General features: G+C 36.9%; 1 pseudogene; it reads left to right on the top strand.

Moving 5' to 3' along the window:
* Positions 1-205: 205 nt before the first annotated feature.
* Positions 206-24813, top strand: LOC149256490 (threonine synthase 1, chloroplastic-like; annotated as a pseudogene).

The following is a 24813-nucleotide window of genomic DNA, read 5'->3' as shown; positions in this document are numbered from 1 at the left end:
GGTAAATCTTTGACAAAAAGGTTTAGTTATAGATCACATTCAATAGTTCCAAAAGTTGATTCTCGAGGTAAGAACATTTCAAAGGATAATTTGTTAGATCTATTTATGGAACTTTAAAGGAAATCATACAACACGAGATGTGTCTCTTTTAGCCTAGATTTGTAGAGCATGCTTTTAGTCTAGCAAGGAAAGTTGAAGTAGAAATATGGCTATTAGAAAATTGGTCACTATGAACTATAGAGAAAGTCCTACTCCCTCTCCTATACCGATATGGTTGACGCCTCAACAAATGGATGAAAGAAGAGCAAAGGGGTTATGTTCAACTGTGACAACAAGTATGTAAGGGGCATAAATATAGTGAAAATAAATGATTTTGCAGAGACTATGAAGATGAAGCAGATCAACAATTAGAACTGTCACAAAATCTACAACTAGAAGAGACTACTCCAACAATATCTTCTCATGCATTGGCTGACATTAGTACTCCACAAACCCTCAAGATAGAAGGATATATCAAAAGAAAAAGGTAACAATGTTGATTTATTTGGGTAGTATCCATAACTTCATCAATTACAAATTGGAAAAACTTCTTAACTTCTTTGTATATCTAGCACAAAAAATTCAAGTAATGATTGTAGATGGAGGTACCATAAATTGTAGTATACCTACGGGGATAGTATGAAGTACAGAGGGAGGTACCCAAGGGAATAATGTGATAATGGGATGGGCCATCGTAATAAATAAAGTGGTTAACCCGTATCATGTAAGGGACCATAAGTAGTTAGCAATAATGTAATAAGCCCATGGTATTAGATAGATGGTATTGAGGGAACCATGGTAATGACCTATGGTATGTTGGAAATAATACTGAGAGGGGGGGGTGAATCAGTATTATCAGATCAATAAAACTTTTTCAATTTCATACTCAGAAACATATACGCTACTTTAGTTAAGTGAACCAGCGTGTACACGCTATTGTGTCTAAAGCAACCAGCGTATAACCAGAAATCTTATGATTCAGTTAGCTTATCTTCAGTAAATGCATCAGGACATTATTAACCATATTAATAGTAAACAGGTGCAGTATAACAGAACAGATCATCACACAAAAGCCACACACATGAACACCATGATATAAGGTGGAAACCCAATGTGGGTGAAAACCACCTGCTGCAAGTCGTCTCTATCTTTCTTTAATAAGAAACTTCAGTTTACAATCTTTTGTACTGGTGCACCCTTATACCAGTACGCAGGCTACAACCTGCAGAAGGCTACAACCTTCTCTCGTTTTCCAGACTCTCCTGGAAGGGAGCTCCAACCCCCTTTGCTCTTGTACTAGCTAAGATACTAGTACGTAGGTGCTGGCCTACAATCTTCTTTCCTTCAGGTACCACTTTTCATACATTTTCAGACTGGATATTCCTGAAGCACAACATTACAATCTGAAGACCACAATTCATCCAATTTTCATAACAGATCATTGAAGCACAAAACAACCAATACTAGCATCATCAATCTTTGAATCACTGAACCACTGAAACCCTGTCAACACCCAGTCACCAGAACACAGAGCAGACTACAGAACTCTGCAATAACAGTCAGACCCAACTGCAACCCCAAAAATTAAGCTTCAAAAGATATACGCTACTTCAATGAAACCAACCCGCGTATACACGCGCTTTTACCAAAGACAACCTGCATACAGATCTAAAAATAATTTCTCATAACTTGCAGCTGTACCAGACATTAGTCATACTCAGAACATAACATTGCGTCAGTATGCAGATCTAAAAATACGCATAATCAACCATATAACGATAGTTCATTTCAAACCATTTGATCCCGATCTATCCTTAGATCTAGTCTTCCATCAACCGGTGTGATCTCTCCTTAGCTTAGATCAAGCAACCCAGAACCTGCATACTAGATCTCTTTCTTTATCAGATATTCAAGACTTTTTCAATGCCATTGCCTAATGATCTTCTTCTCCTTATATAGCCTTAGGCCCTTCACAATACCACGGTCCAAAACCATAGTAACACAATACCATCAACTTCAAAACTAGGGATCAACACGTCTGTCGAGATACCTTGGTCCAAAAACATAGGCTCAAGTACCGAGGACTAACTACCACGGACCAAAGGAAAGCTTCTCGACATGTACGCTCTTTTCTGTTCATGAAACTGCGTGTATACGCGACTTCGTATATAGCGAGCCTGCGTATCCGCGACTTAGTATATAGCGTACCAGCGTGTATACGCAACTTGGGCTTAATGAACCTGCGTATATGAAATTTCTCTTCATTCTTGTAGTCTGGACTGAGATCTGTCATCAAAGAGAGTTGCCATCAAGGACAACACCTGTACCGTAGCGCCACACCTGTGCCAAAATGCCAACATGGTATTATATGTATGAGGCCTATATAGAGGCTAGAGAGTCCCCATTGAGAGATGTCAAGGAATATTGTATGGACAAGCATATGGCTTGTGGAGTGTTCTCCTTCCTTAAGGAGTGAATGTATGGTGTTACCCTACCTTAAGGGTTTTGATTAATAAACTGAAGCATTTTCTATATTTCAGATCTTGTTATTTCTGGGTTTCTTTCTATTATCCTATCTTTTCAAGTCAGATCTATAACATAAACTGTTCATGGAAGTGCCATAGTATTAAACTGTATATGGGGGAGTATTTACTAGATAGTCCCATGATTACAATCCAAATGGGTGGTGTTGATGTTGTATTAGTGGTCTAATGGTTACAATCCTTGGGAACAGTGGCCCTTAATTTTCAAGATCTTTTCGTAAGATTTTCCTCATAAAAAAATGAAATTGAACTTAGAGATATCCAAGAGAGACCTTGTAAAGTGATAAGCTCCAATAGCATGACAAAATTGTTAAAAAGTGACACCAGGGTGTGATTGCACAATTGTGCTCATTAGATGTTCAAACATCTATTAGTTGAGGTTATCTCAAGTGGTTAACCATAATGATTGTTGTCCTTCCCAATGAGGTTCAAATCCTTGTTACTGATTGTTAAGATATTTAGACACTAAGGAGTTAGTTAAGTTCAACTTGGTCTAATGTGTCTATTAGGTAAAAGGGTGTTTCTTTAGAGTGCATTGTAATTTGATGGTTACAATATGTTTTAGACTAAGAGTGATTTGACGACTCATTTTCTCCTCGACACTAACGACTATTGATTCGTGTCTTAGCACCAATTGGTCCATGATCTATATTTAAAGAGCATGAAGGGTCATGACTTATGATTGGTTGAGAACTCTCTTATGTAAAATATTTTTTTTGCATTGATAAAATTGCCTAAAGTGATCGTATTGGCTAGGTTCATGGATTGTTTCTCGCTTAAAGGATTTTAACCATGTAAAAATATTGGTGTTGTGTTCTTTTATCTAGTTGGGATAAGAGGGATGCCGATTTATTTCATCGAAAAATAATAATAATAAATGTTCAAAAATTTATATCTTCTACTCCAGTGCATCTCCAAAAGTTATCAACAATCATTCCAAGGTATTTGGAGTGCCTAAGTATCTTCCACTCGCTCGATATTATGAGCATGCTATTCATTTGCAACCTTGAAGTGTACCACCTGACATTAAGCCTTACAGGTATCCATATGCACAAAAGAGTGACCTTGACCATATGGTTCAAGAAATGTTAGAGGCTAGCATCATTCAACCTACCTAGAGTGGTTTCTCTTCACCAACGATGATGGTTATAAAAAGGGATGATTCATGGCATATGCACACAACTTACAGTCAACTCAAAAAAATGACAATCAAAGATAAGTTTTGCTATCCCTATCATATATGAATTATTATAAAAATTGCATGAAGCAATTTTCTATATTAAGTTGGATCATAGTTTTGGATATCATCAAATCAAAACGAGACAATAAGACATTCCCAAAACAATCTTTAGAACACATGAAGGTCATTATGAGTTTTTGATTATGCCATTTGTACTTACAAATTCACCTTCAACATTTCAAAGCTTGATGAATTATATTTTCAAACCATTCCTTAGAAAATTTATGTCAGCATTTTTTGATGACATGTTTATTTACAACAAATATTGGGAAGAGTATGTACAACATGTTAACAAGGTCATAACACTATTAAAACGAAACAACTATATGCAACACCTTCCAAGTGTGCATCTGATGTTCAAGGAGTGGAATATTTGTATCATATTGTATCCCACGAAGGTGTCAAACTGGACCTTAATAAAATCAAAGCTATGAGGGAATGGCCAATCACTAAGACCTCGAAGAAATTTAGAGGATTCTTAGGATTGATAAGATATTATTGCAACTTTGTAGAGAATTATGGTAAAATAACAATACCTCTAACAAAATCATTGAAGAAGGAACCATTTTCTTGGACTAAAGAATCAACTGAAGCTTTTGAAAAACTTGAAGAGACTATGTGTAAAACTCACATCCTAGCGATACTTGACTTCACAGAAACCTTCTTTATGGAATGTGATGCCTCAGGGCATGGCATTGGTGTAGTTTTGATGCAATATGGAAGGCACATGCATTTTAAAGTTGTGAAATTAAGAAACAACTTACTCAAACCCTTCTATGAAAAAAGAATGTTGGCCACACTACATGCAGTTAAAAAATGGCGTCCATATCTAATATGAAGACACTTCAAAGTAAAAACATATCATGATAGTTTGAAGTACTTCTTGGAAGAAAAACTATATTCATAATAGCAACAAAAACGGGTTACAAAGATGTTGGGTTATGAATTTGAAATTATTTACAAAAAGGAAAACAAAATATTGTAGGAGATGCGCTCTTAAGGAAAGAGGAAGACACAAAAGGTTTACTTTGTACTATTTTCATTCCACAATCTAAGTAGGTGAAACAGGAAAGGATAGGATGGAAGCAAGATGAGAAGGTATGCAAGATCATTTAACAACTACAGAAGGACCCCCATGCAGTGGAAAAATATATGTGGAAGAATGATTTTTTTGCGGTATCAAAGATTAATTACACTTATGTAAGATTTCTCAACTCAAATAGAAGGTCATTTTGGAGCTATGCACTTCTCCTATAGGATGACATCAAGGTTCTTGAGGACATACCATAGGACCAAGAATGATTATTTCATGAAAGGTATTACATTAGATGTGCAAAAGTTCATAGTTGAATGTATGTTATGCCAACAAAATAATGGAAAGGAAATCAAGAACCCAAGGATCTTGCAACCATTAGCCATACCAAGCCAGCATTGGGAATAAGTTTTAATGGATGTCATTATAGTTTTACCCAAATCTAAAGGAAAGAGTGTTGTTATGGTAGTGGTATATCAAGTGACAAAATATGCCAATTTTTGCTCTATTTTCCCATCCTTTTAAAGAAAATACAATGGTAGAAGCATTCACAGGAACATTCCAAAAGTTACATGGAATATTGAAGATTGCTATAAGTAACAGAGATCTGATTTTCACTATAATTTTTTAGACTAAATTATTTTTGTGTTTTGGTACTCAATTGGCTCACAACTCATCTTACCATCCACAATCTAACGGGCAAATTGAGATTGTGAATGAATGTTTAGAAGGATATCTACATTGTTTTGCATCTAATAAGCAAACACAATGAGTCAAGTGGTTTCCCTTGGCATAATGGTGGTACAACACATATTTCCATACTTCATTAAAAATACCAACATTTATGGCGCTTTATGGATATCATCCTCCATCCATCACATCACCCTTGAAAGGGATTACAAAGGCTAAAGCAGTAGAGGGTCATATATGACACCAATAAGAGGTTCTTGAACTATTGAAAGACAACTTGGTTTAACAAAAAATAGGATTAAGCAACATGTATATCAACATCACAGTGAAGGGGAATTTGAAGTGGGGGATTTGACATTTGTGAGATTTCGACCATATAAATAGATGTCCCTCAACCAACAAAAGAATGACAATAAATTAGAGCTACAACGCCTATAAGGTGTTGCAAGGAATTGGAAGTATGGCTTATAAATTAATGTTGCCTCCATCGTCACATGCACATCCAACCTTCCATGTTTCTTACTCAAAGAAGGTAATTGGTGACAAGATCCCATCCAAACTATTTTACGAGAGACTAATAATAAAGGGAAAATCAAACTAGAAGTAGAAATAGTCTTGAAAACAATGACTAAGCAACTGAGAAATTGAGCAATTACTAAGTACCTCGTCAAAGGGAAGAACCTACAAGTAGAGGAGGTAATTTGGAAAGACGAGTCGTTCATGAAAAGACACTCATAGATAGTCAAGTGTTGAGGGCAACACTTGTTTGGAGGGGAGGAGAAGTTTAAGATCTATATAATCTCCATGTTAACCCTAAAACCCCTTATTGAGCCCTAAATATTGAGTGATTACACTTCTCTTGATATATTATTATGTAGGCTAGAATCTTTAATGGTACCATTCTATTATATATGTACCTTTTGTCTCCTCTACACACATGTGCAAAGGAGACCTAGTCTTATGATCATCAAATTATACATTGCATTCATTGTAAAAGGAGGTTTCCCCCTCAAGGTGAATTGTAATTATAGTTTCTGATTATTTTTACATGCAAGGTTCATGTGATAGCCCTTTTTGTTAATCCCTATTGTAAATATTGCTATGAATTGTAATTCATGTAAATAATGTGGCAATGTAACACATTGACTAGCTAAGGGAAGTGAACACGGATTTTGAGGACTAAGGAGGAGGAGTTGATTGTAAATGCAAGCAACTGTATTTATTTCACCACCTATCTCTCTAATGAATTTATGGCATTGTTGGTGCAACATTGAATTGAGGGAATGGGCTCCCTAAGTGAAGGATGAACATGTAGTCTCGATTCTCATGGAAGTGTGGTCGTGGTCATCATGCATGGAAATGTACGATAAGGAAATCCTGATGAGAAATAAGGTGTGGAGAGGAGAGCCATGGATTCAGGTAGACAAGCAGACAGGGAGATTGTAGAGTGAGTTGAGAAAGAGAGAGCTCCTTAAGAAAAGAAGGAACAAGCAAATGCACAAAAAGGAAGAGAACGTAGAGTTTGAATTGGCAGTGTATGTGAATCTACTAGGAAAATATAGCTTGTTATAATTTGTGTTATGTTTTGGGATGGTATCCCCTATGTTTGTTAAGGCCTATGTTTTTTCCTATGATTTGGCTAGCCAAAGAGAGTTCAATGGAGTTAAGACACTTAGGTGCTAGTTGGGGCTACTAAACAATTTAAGTGCTTGCTCAGAGAGCTGATAAACATGGGGGTAATGGCTAGCCTTGGGGGTGATAAATCACTAGGATACTAATTGGGGTTGATAAACTACTTGACAGGCTAATACACCCAAGAATTAATTGAAAGTTACGATAAGCCACTAAGTGGCTAGTATTGGGGTTGATAAACCACTTAGTGACTTTCTTAATAAGTTGATAAATCTCCTGGTAGTGGACTCTTTGCCCCTATAATACTATTCCAATTGATAAGCATTCCTAATAACGTACATGTTCTTCCTCCTATAACTGAGTTGAAACATAGTGAACCTTGGATGAACCCTTGTGATTGATTATTATGTTGAATAAAGAGTCATTGTGGTGTTACTGCTTAGGGTTGTTGAGAAACCACCTAAGAAATGGACTCTGTTGCTTACCATTTATTGATTGGTTATTGGTGAGAGTGCTCCTGAGTAATTACCTCCTCAAACTTTGAATCTGGCTGGGGGGTAGTCAACTGCAAGAAATATTGTAGTGTAGCTAGCCTATGGTTGGGTGGAGAGTTGAAGTCCCTCCCTCAATTTCCAATCATTGAGCTATACAAATAATTCTTTTGTTGCATTATGAATATTGAATGATATTGTTATGGGTTATAACAGTGAATTTATCCTTATTTCATATTGAGGAATGGTGTTATTATTGGTTGCCTTTAATGATATTCATGTGTGATTGTTCTCATATTTTGAGAGGGATATGCATATCCCTGTAATTGCTCATAATCTCATGAATGCAGGGTTACTTGCCTAGTATGTATGGTTAATTATTGAGTTTAGCTAATTATCATTGTGTGTGATTTCTATTGTTGTTATGCCATGAATATTAAGGACACACACTTTCTATTGTTGTTATGCCATGAATATTATGGATACACACATTTTTTATTGTTACTATGCCATAGATATTATGGGCACAAACACACACTGGTGGAAGTTTGTGGCTAATGTGTATATGGCACTCTATATCATTCAATCTGATAATGCTTGTTGTTAGGCATGTTGATGGTTTCACTCCCTTTCTTTCATTATGCTTTTTGCCTAGGATGTTGGCGAGCGAATGTAGGATTTATCCCTATTTTTTTTTAGAGGTGGTTCACAGGTGGCCGCTACATCCACGGAAAATCTGGGTAGATCAATCCCGAAGGGAATCTTTTAAAGCCCTTTGTCAGACTAGTAGGGCCTAACCCTAAGGGCGTCGAGGAGAAATGACCCTATGACCTCCCTATCGGCAAGGTACTTAACAATGGGGACTCGACTAGTTGAACTAACCCTTGGGGTTAGGATTTATCCCTATTATATTAATGGTGCAAAGCATTTCTTGTCACATGGAATGGCTTCATAAGCTATTGGAGTCCTTAAGACTCTAAGCTTAATTGTCTCTCAACAACAGGCTTGTGCTTGGGATGGATGAATCTTGTTAAGACTTGTGATAGATTTGAAGCCACGAAGGTTGAGAAATGTTTGTTTGTTACCAGATATATCTACATCCTGAGGAACAAAGATGTTACTCCACAGGACAAGAACTTTGGCATCATGGACAAGGTCGTGAATTAATGGGAGCACAAAACGAGAAAAGTTCCTATAATATGTTGTGAACATTCATGTCACACCGCGCCAAGGATGCTAAGAGGGGAGAAGTGAGTGTGATTGATAGGATGTGCAAGACAGGAAAATTCCCATCACTTACCATCAAAACTTTTCGTTGCGCCATGGAGGAAAGATGATGGTTCACCCCTTTATGGGTGTGTTGGCACTATTAATGGAGGGCAGGATAGAATGTCCTCACTGTCATTGAACTTGAAAACATTAATTCACATGGAGGTCAGGGACTCAGTGGGATGCATGGCTTCAGTGAAGGCGAGAGATGCCACATATGATACACATGAAATGTACTTATGGCATGGCGAGGTTTTCAATGAGACACATTGTTAGTGTGACACATGTCAAGATGACATCAACAAGACACTATAGAATTGGATGATGTGGAGGTTAAGCTAACATAGCATTAAATGGAACATGGAGGTGATTTGTGGTGACACCTGACATGGAGTGCTATGTGGTGCTAACAAGGTATCACACAGGGCTAGGAACCACGTCACCATGGAGCTCAGGTCTGCAAAGGTATTTGGTAGTGCATTAATACCATGGGACACAGAGGAAACAAAAGCTATGGGACAAGAATTGTCATTGTCATTTAATAAGAAATTCTATGGCACATAGAAAAGGTTTGAATGGGGTGCCATTTTGAAGAAATAGTGTGGGGCATAATGGTGCTATGATGTGGCGAGTGCCACAATGCACTTCACATAAGGAGTTAGTGCCACTAGGGTGTGTAGAAATTTTGAATAATTTAACACATATTCAACAGAGATTATCCTGATCATGTACTATTGTGGAATACATACACAATACATAAGCTCCTCTACGTTGATCATCAATATAGCAGCATCAATAACAATAAAACATCAAGAGCATTCACACATTAACACGGTATGTAACCCGGGGAAAGCATCTCGCTAAAAACCCCACACTATCTGTACATTAATGATTGAGACCATGTAACATTACAAAGTACAATGCTTATCACAAGCAATCCAGTACCAGCTCCACCTGTTACACACAATACAGCTAAGATCTGATCTCCAAATCTATTCCACTGCTTGCCTGCCTCCACTTCTCAATACCTGCTCAAGAATGAATGAGAATGGTCTACCAAACTCGTATTTCACCTCCAAAGAATCACTCACAATGTGTAAGACGTGAGAAGAAGCTACAAACTGGGCAAATACATGAGCAAACTCATCGGCATACTCAATCCCTTGATTGTGCAAGATTTGATGCACAACTATAGTCACAACTGATAGCAATCTGGTTCTCTAACACCTGTCCCTGCTGAACTGAACATGCACTGACATGAAACTGAGTTAACTGATGTATTCTATAGTTGTATTATGAGTTAATAATTATTTTAACAACTCATCATTAGTCTATTTGCAGTTAGACTAACTACAACTAGTTTAACCAAGTCAAACTGAACACAACTCCATCAACTCCATAATCAACTCCACCAAACTCAACTGATTGAGTTATAACTGAAGTCATGCATGCAACAACTCAACTGACTCATAAGAAAAGCATACTTCCTTCTGACAGCTGCATGGGCCACATCTATAGCTCAAACTGAAGTGCTCCAAGAGAATAAGATCAAGTTTATAGTCCAAATATTATTATGAGACAATAATATTTGACTTTTCTATTTTTGACACCTAGTCTAAAAATAGACTTTGATCACCCACACTGTGGTCACCCACATTGTGATCACTCACACTGTGGTCACCCACACTGTGATCATCCACACTGTGATCAAAAATAGAACTTGCGCCATAATTTGCCTGCGGGCCCACTTAGTGAAGGCGACTTTTTTCACTAAGCTCCATCATCTTGTTGCAATCTCAACACTCCCTCTCGACAAGATATGGATTATCAACAACCCCTATCCTGCCTCGGTGGTAATCGAATTTGCTCCTGGTGAGAGCCTTCGTCAGAATATCAGCATCCTGATCCTCCGTTGGAATGTATGAAAGCAACATGATCCTCCGCTGCACACAATCTCTGATATGATGGTGCCTGATGTCAATATGCTTAGATCTATCATGAAATACAGGATTAGCTGAGAGTTTAATGCAACTCTGGTTATCACAGTAAATCACAGTAGGATCCAAATGAGAACTGAACAAACCAACCATGATCTTCCTCATCCATATAGCCTCGCATGCAGCTAAACTTGCTGCCATATACTCGGCCTCCGCTGAACTGAGTGCCACGGATCTCTGCTTCCTGTTGTACCAAGAAATTATTGTCGATCCAATACTGAAGACCCCTCCTGATGTGATCTTTCTGTCCGTTGGGCTCCCTGCCCAATCTGCATCCGTGAAGCCACATAGCTTCACCTCATCCTCCTGTCTGTACCACAAACCATATCCTGATGTGCCTCTCAAGTAGCGCAATACATGCTTGCCCGCCTTCCAGAAGAGCTTGGTAGGCTTAACCATAGCTTGTGAAAGCTGGTTAACTGCATAGCATATATCAGGTCGTGTATTGACCAAATACATCAGCGACCCCACCAAATGTCGATAAACAGTGGCATCCACTTCTTCTCCCGAAGTGGCATCCTCCTTCCTCCAACCTCCAGGAAGAGGAGTATCAACAGGCTTGTAGCCATGCATGTTGAACTTCTCCAGTATCTCCCGAGCATACTTGCCCTGAGAAACAAACAGTCCACCACTGCGCTGCCATATTTCCAATCCTAGGAAATAGTGAAGGAGGCCCAAGTCCTTCATCTCAAACTCTGTAGCAAGATCCTTCTTGCATGACAGTATCGAAAGCTCATCACTCGTTAGAATCAAATGATCAACATACAGTACAATGATAAGCAACTTACCCTCCACCACAATCTGGTATAGGTTAGGATCTACCTCGCTCTTGGAGAATCCAAGTCCTGTGAAATAGCTGTCTATCCGTGTGTACCAAGCACGTGGTGCTTGCTTCAACCCATACAGCACTCTCTTGAGCCTGCACACATGCGACTCGCTGCTGAAGACCTCAAAGCCTTCGGGCTGCTCAATGTACACCTCCTCCTAAATGACTCCATTGAGGAATGCAGTCTTCACATCCATCTGATGAATGTGCCATCCCATCTGCGCTGAGAGAGCAAGAATCGTCCGTATGGAAGAATACCTTGCGACAGGTGCAAAGGTCTCCTCATAATCGATCCCCTCTATCTGTGAAAAGCCTCGGGCAACAAATCTTGCCTTGTACTTCTCCACACTCCCATCAGCTGCCTGCTTGACCTTGTAGATCCATCTCGAACCCACCACTGATTTCCCTTCCGGTCTAGGAACAATCTCCCATGCACTGTTTCTGACAATAGAATCATACTCTTCCACCATGGCGTCTACCCATGCGGGATCCTCCATAGCTTCCTCGAAAGAGGATGGCTCAGTCACAACACACTTGCTCATCAGAGCCATGTATCCAGTGTACCGATCAGGTGACTGTCTCTGCCTGCGTTGGGCTGTAGGTGGTCCTACAACTTTCTCTGCATCTTGAGCCAGTCGCTCAGCTTCTGTCAAGCGCTTTCGCCCTCTGATGGTTGGTGCTGCATGAGTGGTCTCTTCCACTCCATGAACCTCGTCCTGTGGCTGATCCACGTCCTGAAGCTCATCCTTAGGAACTAATAGCTCCTCATCTGCATGCAAGTGTAGCTCCCTCTCAAGCGAACACTTCATGGCTTTCTCCTCCTGAAATTTTATATCCCGTCGCACAACAGTTTTACCACTGTCTGGCAAATACACACGATAGTTGTGGGGCGTATCAGTGTACCCCACAAATATCCCAACCTCTGCGGTCGGCTCCAACTTCTTCTTGGCATCCTTCATCCAATGCATGTAAACGTTAGCAGCAAAAATCCTCAAATGAGAAAGATCAGGCTTCTTACCAGAATAAGTCTCCTTAGGTGTACTCATGCCAAGTATCCTATGAGGACAACGGTTCTGCACATAAACTGCTGTATTGCATGCTTTCGCCCACAAGTGAAGGGGTAGGCCTTGATCATGCAACATTGCCCGTGTAGCACCCACAATCGTTCTCTTCTTCCGCTCAGCTACCCCGTTCTGCTGTGGGTTATAGGGAGCTATGAGCTCTCTACGAATCCCTTCTTCCTTACAGAAATCCTTGAACTCGTCCGAGATGTATTCACCACCATTATCGCTCCTAAGAGCCTTCACCTTCTTCCCCGAATCCTTCTCGACCAGTGCTTTGAATTCACAGAACTTTGAATATGTCTCGCTCTTCTTCTGCATGAAGAAGATCCAGCACTTACGAGAGAAATCATCAACAAAAATCACATAATACCTGTGTTTTGCTGTCGAAGCAACTGAGAAAGGTCCACACACGTCTGTGTGAATTCTCTCAAGGATCGTCGTGGCGCGACTATACTTCTCGTGAAAGGTGGCTTTCACAAACTTCCCCAAAGTACACCCCTTGCACTGATCTGACTGCGCAAGTGTGCCTTTAGGAAGCCCTGTAGTGATCTGCTGTAGTATCTTCAAGGCTCCATGGTGAAGGTGACCCAATCTCCTGTGCCACAACTCGCCATCATCTCGGCTCACCAATCCTTCTGCCTTGCCCGCCATTGCTGCGCATCCATCTACATGCAACTGATAAAGGTTCCTCACTCGAACCCCTATCTTCCGGGTCTCACCAGTTGTCTTGCTGCGCAGGAAAGCCTTTCCCTCGCTGAAAACAACATCATACCCCTTGTCTTCTAACATCGCCACTGAGATGAGATTCTTCGTCAATCCTGGGACATGCATGACTTCCTTCAATACGAAGGGTTTACCAGACTCCCTCTCAAAGGAAATGGCACCGATACTGGTCACACTGTATCTACCATCATTGCCCATCTCGATGTGCACTCCAAGATCTTTGTCCTCCAGATCAGAGAACAAATCTCTATCTCCCGTCATGTGAAAAGACGCACCACTGTCCAAGAACCACACTGATCCCATCACACTTGAAACCAAGCATGCGATCAATGAAAAATCAAGCTCAAACTGTGAGGCTAGAGCCTCTCCTGCTGAAGATCCAGCAGCCTGCTTGTTCTTCTTCTTCTGCGGACAATTAGTGGCATAGTGTCCGTGCTGGTGATAGTGAAAACACTTCACCTTGAACATATCCTGCTTCTTGCCTTTCGCACCAGACTGAGAAGCTTTCTTGCTCTTCCCTTTCTTTGCTTTGGCAGCCAAAGCGCAATTCTCTTCATCAGATACCTTTGATGAAGATCCATTCTCACCTTTATTGTTTCTGAGTTTACCCTTGAGCGCCAGGTCGCTCTTGCTTTGGAATAACATTTGCAATCCATTGAAAGACATTTCAACAACACTGCTGCAAATTCGAATTCCACCAGCAACCAACTCAACCGCCTCGGATCTAAGATTCGTGAGAACACAATATTTCTCGTACAGAGATTGACTGTATGGGCATTCACCGGATATCTCACCTTCCAAAGGAAGGATGAATCCAGAGGCTACCTGGCCCGATTACAGACTCTGCCTGAAGAAATAGAATGTAAACACTTCCTGAATAGTAGATCTGATGATCAACAGCTCCGATACCATGTAGAAACTTTTTCTACAATTATCTAGCTCGCTCTGATACTATGTAGAAATTTTGAATAATTTAACGCATATTCAATAGAGATTATCCTGATCATGTACTATTGCGGAATACATACATAATACATAAGCTCCTCTACGTTGATCATCAATATAGCAGCATCAATAACAATAAAACATCAAGAGCATTCACACATTAACACAGTATGTAACCTGGGGAAAGCATCTCGCTAAAAACCCCACACTATCTGTATATTAATGATTGAGACCATGTGACATTACAAAGTACAATGCTTATCACAAGCAATCCAGTACCAGCTCCACCTGTTACACACAATACAGCTAAGATCTAATCTCCAAATCTATTCCACTGCTTGCCTGCCTCCACTTCTCAATACCTGCTCAAGAATGAATGAGAATGGTCTACCAAACTCGTATTTCACCTCCAAAGAATCACTCACAATGTGTAAGACGTGAGCAGAAGCTACAAACTGGGCAAATACATGAGCAAACTCATTGGCATACTCAATCCCTTGCTTGTGCAAGATCTGATGCACAACTATAGTCACAACTGATAGCAATCTGATTCTCTAACACCTGTCCCTGCTGAACTGAACATGCACTGACATGCAACTTAGTTAACTGATGTATTCTATAGTTGTATAATGAGTTAATAATTATTTTAACAACTCATCATTAGTCTATTTGCAGTTAGACTAACTACAACTAGTTTAACCAAGTCAAACTGAACACAACTCCATCAACTCCACAATCAACTCCACCAAACTCAACTGATTGAGTTCTAACTGAAGTCATGCATGCAACAACTCAACTAACTCATAAGAAAAGCGTACTTCCTTCTGACAGCTGCATGGGCCACATCTGTAGCTCAAACTGAAGTGCTCCAAGAGAATAAGATCAAGTTTATAGTCCAAATATTATTATGAGACAATAATATTTGACTTTTCTATTTTTGACACCTAGTCTAAAAATAGACTTTGATCACCCACACTGTGGTCACCCACACTTTGGTCACCCACATTGTGATCACCCACACTGTGATCACTCACACCGTGGTCACCCACACTGTGATCATCCACACTGTGATCAAAAATAGAACTTGTGCCATAATTTGCCTGCGGGCCCACTTAGTGAAGGCGACTCTTTTCACTAAGCTCCATCATCTTGTTGCAATCTCAACAGGGTGAACGCGGTGAATCCTTACGGATGTGGAAAGGGGCCAAAATTTTGTTGGGCATAACTTCTAATCCAAAGGTTAGATTGAGGAAAAGTTTATATAATAGAAAATCTCTTAATGAGTTGAATGCAATGGTGTTATCGAAAGTGAGTTCCACACGCTTTGGGTGAGAAGAAATTTGTAACTCCATCTTCATAATCAAACCATGGAGGTCGGATTAATTGAAAATAACACCTCCCACCAGGCTTGGGAAGTCCAAGGGGGTGGGGGGTGCATTACAATTCATAACATTGTTGGTCTTGTAGCTAATCTGATATGCACAATATCAATGGAGTACAAAAAACACGTGAAGCAATCCAAGCCAAGACAACTAGTAATGCCAATCCTAGAACAATGGATCCCTTAGGGCTAATTTGACAGGGCTATCCAATCCCACCTTCCTTATTATGGGGTCGGGTATATTTTGCAATTTCCCAACTCCCATAATTATTAGACAAGATATGTTGTAGGTTGTGGCTCCATTATGAAATCTCAAATTGCATCTCTTTGGAATCTTTTGTTTCGAGCATTAAAAATAGGGATAGTCAAACTACAAGTTCTGGGTGACTCAAAATTAGTCATTGATCGGGCAAACAACAAGGTCCATATTCAAAATCTTAGGTTGCATCTCATACTTGAAGAGATAAGGGACCTAATATAGAGATTTAAATGGTCTTCATTTTTCACAAGTCTATATGGAATTAAATGTTTACACAGATGAGCTTTAAAAAGAAGTTGATCTTACTCTACATACAAATTTTTTCATCATAAATGAATTTTGTGAGGACTGTTTTCTCTAGAGCATGGCATTTTCTCTTTAATTTCTTCATATATCTAAACATTTTTGTAATCTTTTTATAGTTTTTGTGAAGAGTGCACTGTAAAAATCTTTTTTGAAGAAACAAAAAAACATAATGTAGATCAAGGAGAAAAACCAAAATCCCTAAAGGGATTTATTTGAAAACCAGAAGGAAAACATTTTGCATGGAAAAAACAAAAGAAAAAAAAACACCAAACCTTACTACAATTTCTTTTGTAGTTGTTCATATGGCTCATCCTAATGATAAGCAAATAACCCCTATGTGGAGAGATATATGTATATTTTCCTAGGATCAACATTAATCAAAAGATCAATTGGAACTACATCATTGAGAAAAGGATAAATAAAGGGTTGAAAACTTATTATGATCTTGAAAACATTTGTAAATTAGTGGACTTTTGACTATGGAATAAGGAATTACTCATCTTTTGTACTTTCGTCACTCCTACTATCTTGTATGGATGTGAAGTTTGAGGATGTTGTGTCTCTAAAGAATCATGGAGAAAGATGGAGTAAATCTAAAAGAATTTTATAACTTATTATCTCAAAAGTAAAGGAAGTACACTCTCTCCTATTCTCCTCATAGAAGCTAGCCTTTCCCTCGCTAAGATTATGTCTATGGTTAGGTACTTAATGTACAATAACAAGATAAGCAACATGGATGACAAGAAACTCCCCAAACTTGCTTAGCCAAAACCAGTAGTGGCTTAAGCAGGGATGTCATTAAGATGTCAAGTCTTGGCTAAATCAAGGAATAAATGAAGAAGTCATTTGCAAAATACCAATAATATTAAAACATTTATAACATATAAATTAAGCAAAATTTGTGGTGCGATAAAAAAATTAGAGGATAAAAGAAAATTAAAATAACGTATGTAGTTAGACAACACAAATCTACAAGATTAAAAGCATCCATATGTTTTGACTATCATAAAGAAGAAAATAAACATCACTAAAATAAGAACAAGTTCAAACAAGTTGCATAGTGAAAATGAGCATTAGACAAGCCATAGGACAAAAGAATTTTTCATTTATGTGACATGAGGAGAGTTGAAGATGAAAGATGGTTTCTCTTATATTTTCCATGTATACACAAATTAGATCACAGTCCCAAAATATTTGTCACAATATTTACCTTCACAACCTTCTAAGTCATCAAAATTATGTTGATCTTGGAATGCTTATCTTGAAGCTTTCAAAGTACATAGTAAAATTCTAAGGAAATCCAAGTAATCCCTTACATTTCTTAAGATTTGATAGACCAAATAAGTTGTAAATAGATGTTAATCATCATGGCCATCATCATCATAATAATGGATAAAAAATATGCTTAGAATTGCATTTGTTAACCCTCATTTTAGAAGCTCGTCACAACAAAACAAGACTATGTAATATTTCCTTAAGTTGTAGAGTTTACCTCTCTACGTGATTTTGTAGGATTCATTGGTAGATTGCCTTCTTATTTCGGAAAAAAAAAACAAACATACAAGGCAATAAAACCAATCAAGAAAAGAGATACCATTCAAAGGACAAAATTTGAAAAAAAAACTATAATAAGAGAAGAAGATTAAATAATAATTAATAAGAAGTTTGAATTTTCTCACTTGAGATGGTTGAGCATACATTACGAGATCTTATCCCTTTAATGAGATATGTGGTGGAAATTGCCTTTTCTGCAGTAAATTATTAACATTAGCATTATGAGTTTGTATCTCCTTCTTATTCGAATGAGCATGGTTTCATGGTTTTTAATAGATGTCAATTAATTTACTAATCATATGGCAATAACTTCCAATATTATTACTGCCAACATAACTAGTTCAACAACATCAAATTTTATGATTGGTCCTTAATTTAAACATGGTGAATGCAACAAGCACCTCTACCCAAAAGTTAAGCTCATTTCATCCCATAAATGTCATTTACTAATCATATGGCAATACCTTTATTGTTATTACCAATGTACGGAATTCAACACCATCAAATTTTGTGCCTAATTTAACGATGGCGAGTTCAAAAAGCACCACAACCTAAAGGTTAAGCTCATTTCATTATTATTTCATATATAAAGACCTTTTAGAGCAAAAGACAAATATAGAGGTTAAGTTAGAGGGCAATTTTTAAAAATATTTTGTTTGGGAAGGGCATTAGAGAGAGTGTCGTGGAAAAAAAATGTCTTATGATATGATTTTGCTTACGGCAAGTTATATTGTAATTATTTTATAGTCAAAATGTTTTGACTTTCAATTAGTTCTGAAAATTTTAAAAAGATTTTATAAAATTTATTAAAGTTTTGAAAAAAAACAATTATTAAACTGAATATTTTGAAAATTAAAATTATTTTTAAAAATTAAAATTTATATTTTTTTATTGGCTCATAGAAATGAAATGGCTAATTTTATAAAGTTAAAAATAGAATTTGTCATAAATGAAAAAATATTAAAAAAAATATTCTATATGTCACCAAATATCATTATAGTACACACATCAAATTTCAATATTTATGATAAATAATACACACATCAAATATAAATATTTATGAAAATTTAATTATTAAAAAAAAATATGCCACTAAGTATCATAATAGTACACACATCAAATCTCAATATTTATGAAAATTTCATTTATAAGTAAGTGTGTCAAACTCATGTTTGACTTTTAATTAATATGCAACTTTTGAAAATAATTGGCCAAGTTTTTGGAAAAATTTATCAATCACATTTTATTTTATGATATTCTTTTTTTGGTGGTTTAAAATATATATATGATATTTTAAATGTGAAATTACTTTATATATAGATTCACTTTTATATATAATATTAACATATATAATTTACTTAAAAAAAAATTCTAAAATTGTTATGTCATTACTTAAATAAAATATTATTGGAAAATCTTTAACAAATTTTTTTTAAGCCTTACTACTAGGACTCCAATACTATTGCAACAACTACAAAAAAATTCTAACAAACACATTGAAAATGTGATCTAAGTTTTTCCTCTAAACTATCGTTGCACGAGTCTCTTCCTACATTAATACTATATATATATATATATATATCGAAATTGTTTTTTACCTTCATAAATTGATTTCTAATTGGAACTAATATTATAGTCTCAATTTTACATTTATTTCTTATCTAATCTATTAATAACTTAAAGTCTCCCAATACTTATAAATATTTTTCTATTGTTTTTTTCATAAAAATATAAAATGCCTAAAACTTAATTATTCCTTTACTAACAACATATTTCAAAATAATATAATGTATTGATAAGAAAAAACAATGTCCCCTCCATTATAAATCTTTATAGCTCTTTGGTATGCCCCTAAGTCAACATGCATTTTCATAATTAATTATGTGTTCCTTTAATATTATATAATGTTTTTCTTTCAAACATTTTTACCTACTTTTAATAGCTAGCTTGATTTTATGATATTATTTTTTTTTTAAACATTTTTACGTGTCTTTAATAGCTAACTTGATTTTATGGGCAACTTGTGTAGGAGTTATATAAGGCCTTGAACTATCAAGTTGTCAAATAATGCAAGGTAAAGACTCTTAAGAATTTGTAGATGCATTAGTTATTTAAGAATATAGACAACAAACAAAAGCCAATTGATGTCATTTGTTGTGTAAATTTTTGTTATAAATGATTTTAATGTAAAATAGAAATTTCATTGTTTTAACTAAACACTTATTGAATCTTAACTTTGTGAATTCAACTATAAAAATCTCCCTACTTAAAAACTTAACAATTTTATTTGTTTTAATATTTTGAAAATTTGTTTTAATATTCTAAAGTAAAAACCTAAATTCAAAAGTTGAAGAAGATCTAAATTATTATAATGTCGCTTACAAAATGAAACCTTGCAAATCATAAGTTTTAATAATTAAAAAAAATTAAGATCTTTATGCATAGGCATGAGGTAAATTTTTATACTTCTGTTATCAATTACTTTTTGCATAAGAGGCAGGTACTAAGCATAGACACTACATATTAGACATGTTTTAACATGGTCGATTGTCATGTCAATGAATCCAACCAATAAACCATCATTTTCCCAAATAATTGTGAGTTTAAGTTTTTTTTCAAGTAAAATTATGGTTTAGTTATAAGTTTGTAAAACTTCATCGCACTAGCCAAGTTTACCTATTTTGTCTATATCATTTGATATTCATGGTGTTATTGAATTTTTTAACAATAACTTTCTTCATGATTGTAATTTAGTCTTTTTGGTGTGGATTTGTCAATTTTTTGGGTAAACGGGTCGGTGGATATATCAATTCACGGTTACAAGTAAGAAGAACTAAGTTGAGTGATAACCCCCTATAGTGACATCTTATTTAACAGTAACATGTAGGTCAACTCTTCTCTAATTAGACATCGATTCATCTCCTAAGGGGATAAGATCTCCTACTTTGCCATATTTTTTCAGGTGAACATTTGTAGCACATTCAAAGGAAGGTGGATAGAGTAGTACACTAATTAGAGAGTATAGAGGTAATTTAGATTAAGACAAAGATGGAATGGATGAAAAAAATTACTAACAACATTATTCAAATTATTTTATATTTGAGGCACGAGCTTCAAGAGCATCTCGGAGTTGATGTTGAATGGTCATTGTAGTTAAGAAGCAAGCAAGAAGCACTAATTATCCCTTTTGGTCTATATTTTTCATATCAACAAGAATAACAATGTTCACTCAAAATATATGTCAACGAGGTTGAAAAAGTAGAAACACATATGATTCAGAAAGAAGAATCCCACACAATGAACCTTTTGTTTAGATTTGCTACTTACAAGTGATACTGATGTTAGATAATATATATTATCCCATCTCAACTTACTTATTACTTAATACAACTCATTGGTATCAACAATAATATATCATACTAGTAAATAATCACAATATCGCACAAACACTAAGATTTACAATAAGAACCCAAGCACGAATAAAAGTTCACTTTGAAACTTGCCTTCAAGGTCTAATTATCTCAAATCCATTATAATAGAACAAACATATTATCTTATCCATGTTCACATCCACCACCACATACTCAATTGTCCCATGGAACAATCACAAACTCAACAATTACATTGTTTTCATATAAATTAAATCTCATACCTATACAAACTAGCACAATAATAATGTTAATCTGCATATGAATACTTGTTTCAACATTATACATGGATAGGTGTATATATATCAAGTCAAGGTTGGATGTAATATTATGGAATTTTTTTTAATGGATGGGCATGATTGATTCTCCAATTAATATACTTGGAATATGCTTTGTCTGAATGGTTGATCAATGGTTATGGTGTTTGGGAGCACAAAGCGTCAGAGTTTAAATTGAATTGGAAATTGAACAAATTGAATTTCCTTACCACCTGTCATCTGCATGCATCCACTTGGTTCCTCCCTTTTAAAAGATTTTTATTACCACTTATCTGCCTACAATGTTTTTTTGACACGTGCCTATTCACCCATTCGTAGCCCATATGAAATGTTCACCTGTTTGTATTCTCCTCCATGACCGGTTTTGAGTTTTTAATTGCATTACAAGAGTTCGAATAAATTTGGCAGAGACCAACTGGTTGTGAACCTCACGGCCCTGCACCACGGTACTTGCAGCAAAGGCACAACAACCCATAAAAATTAATATTCCAACATTGTGGAGAAAATATAAGGAAAATTTCCATATACCATACTTGAAATAAAGATGAGTGAGTATGCATTTTTGATACTACATATAGACATCATTAGCTCCAAAAATTTGAACAGACAACAAATGGAAAATATATAAAAATTAAATTAGAGAAAGTTTGTATAAATATGACATCTAGTGAAATCTGCATTAAGCAAAGGTTTTTGAATGGACAAACTTTAGGTTATTTAGTCTTTTAAAATCCCCTTTGCTTTTTTTCCTCAAGGAAAGATCGTAAATTTCATTATATATCTGAAAATTGCATGTTGTAGATGCTTCACAGGAATCATATATCAAAATCTGGTGGCAAGCCACATACAAAGAAAGAGTCTGTTACATATATGTAACCTGATATCCCACTATAAATATACAAGAGACAATCAAAATATGTATAAGTCTGATGTAAGAAAGATATATCTATCAAAAATAAATCATCGCTAAAATCAGGGAAGTGATGCCCCTTGAGAGAGTTGTTCATCATAAGTTATGCAGAAGTACTAGTAATTCATGTCCATTCTTCTCTTGAATCATCCAGTGGTGGTTGGCACGTTGCCTCATTGGATAGTAGATTGGAAAGTTGGTTCCTCTCCTTGTAGATATGATGACATGAAATGGTATCAAATTGATATTTTAATAATAATACATCATCCAATAGGTTCCAGAGTGTGTGCACATGACAAATAGATTGTTGATTGAACCAATTAATGATGAGTTTGGAATCTCCAAAAATATGAAGGTGTCTACATCCTTTTTCTGAAGAAAATGAGAGAAGGTGTCTGAGACTGATAAGTTTTGGATAGTTATTGGTTCCTCTTCTTAGACATATTTTTATTTTGAAGTGGTGTTCCTCATTAAGATATAATATTGCACTACCTACATATCCATCATGCTCAGCAGATCCTTCAAAATATTCCCACGGGGTTTCTATGTTTATGGCCTCTGCAATGATGGTCCTATTGGTACGCTTGGGGTCATCCTCAAGAATCGTATGATATAGAGTAGAAATGTGAGCATAAGAAACAGTCCAGTTGGGGTTCTTGTCATGGAAGATAAGTAGAATCCCCTTTGCTATTTTCTAGAAATCTAAATAATTTCTTTGAAAACTATTATAGACAACGAATTGCTATGAATATATTTTGAAAATTTAAATTATTGTGTATGGGATGATTCGATGAATTAATTGTTTGCAACATTAAATAGAAGGGTATGTTATGGGTGTGGAATTGTTTGTAAGACATATAGAATTTTATGAAATTTATATGAATCAATATTCAATTTTCTTCAATTTTGGAGGTTCTGTACATGCAATTCGCCTGATGGTGGTGGATTTGACTATCATGACAAGTAGTCATTAAGGGGGGGAGTTAGAAATAATTAATTCCTACTTGTCTATGGTTGTAATTCTCCATTTGAGGAGTTTGTTCCTACATAATAGGAATTTAGTTTCTCCTAGTTTAGTGTGTGGTTGAGAGAATCTCTCAACCACACTACTGTACGTCTAATATAGAATTTCTATCTTGAGACTACTGCTTGTATAAATATGTGTGTAATTTCCTCATTCAAAAATAATAGAATATATTGCTGTGTGCTATTTTATCTTGGTATCAGAGCCTGTGAGGGCCTGGCCCCTCCTGGGCTTGGCCCCTCCTGGGCTAAGGAAATAAAGAGATTAACAACCTGGAGCTAAGTGTGGCTGCGTGGTGGCTCCGTGTCTGCCTGAGGGAGAAGTGTGGATCATTGCTTTCAGACTCATTGCTGGGGCGAAAGTTGTGCTGCTTCGTTGACCAGTCGGTGGGAGCTGGATCTATTGGTGTGCTGCGAGGCGGTCAGATCTGCAGCAGTGGGAGCTCGAGGTTCCGTGTTTTGGTCGAGTTTTATGCGTCGTGGTGCCGGTATTGCAGCGTGGCTGAGGAGGATCGATCAGTGATCGGTGCCAGTTATCTGAAGTCTGCAGGGATACCTGCTATTGTATTTCTGCCTGCAAATCGCATCTCGATTGCACAATTAGTGCAGCCGATTGCCAATGGTGCGTTGGTGCTCAGTCTCGATACTGATTTCGATGGGTGTATGAGGCTGATCCGGGAGGTGACCGCAGAGTTGCCGATCTATCTGGCGAATTCGCTCAATAGTCTGCAGTTGGAGGGGCAGAAGACTGCAGCGATCGAGATCCTGCAGCAGTTTGATTGGGAGGTGCCAGATTGGGTCATTGTGCCTGGCGGGAACTTGGGAAATATCTATGCCTTTTATAAGGGGTTCTAGATGTGCAAGGAGTTGGGCCTGGTGAATGATATTCCTCGCCTTGTCTGTGCACAGGCTGCCAACGCCAATCCTCTGTATTTGTACTATAAGTCCGGTTGGAATGAATTTAAACCTGTGACTGCCAATTCCACCTTTGCCTCGACCATACAGATTGGTGATCCCGTTTCAATCGATCGAGCTGTATATGCACTGAAGAATTCAGATGGAATAGTCGAGGAGGCTACCGAGGAGGAGTTGATGGATGTTGCAGCTCTGGCATACCTGAAAGGTATGTTTATATGCCCTCACACTGGAGTGGCTCTTGCAGCATTGACAAAGCTCAAATGA

Source organism: Pinus tabuliformis, chromosome 7, assembly GCF_031772625.1.
Source record: "Pinus tabuliformis cultivar Carrire ecotype Pingquan chromosome 7, CPIR1, whole genome shotgun sequence".
NCBI lineage: Eukaryota > Viridiplantae > Streptophyta > Pinopsida > Pinales > Pinaceae > Pinus > Pinus tabuliformis.
This window is presented reverse-complemented; position numbering and strand designations above follow the sequence as displayed.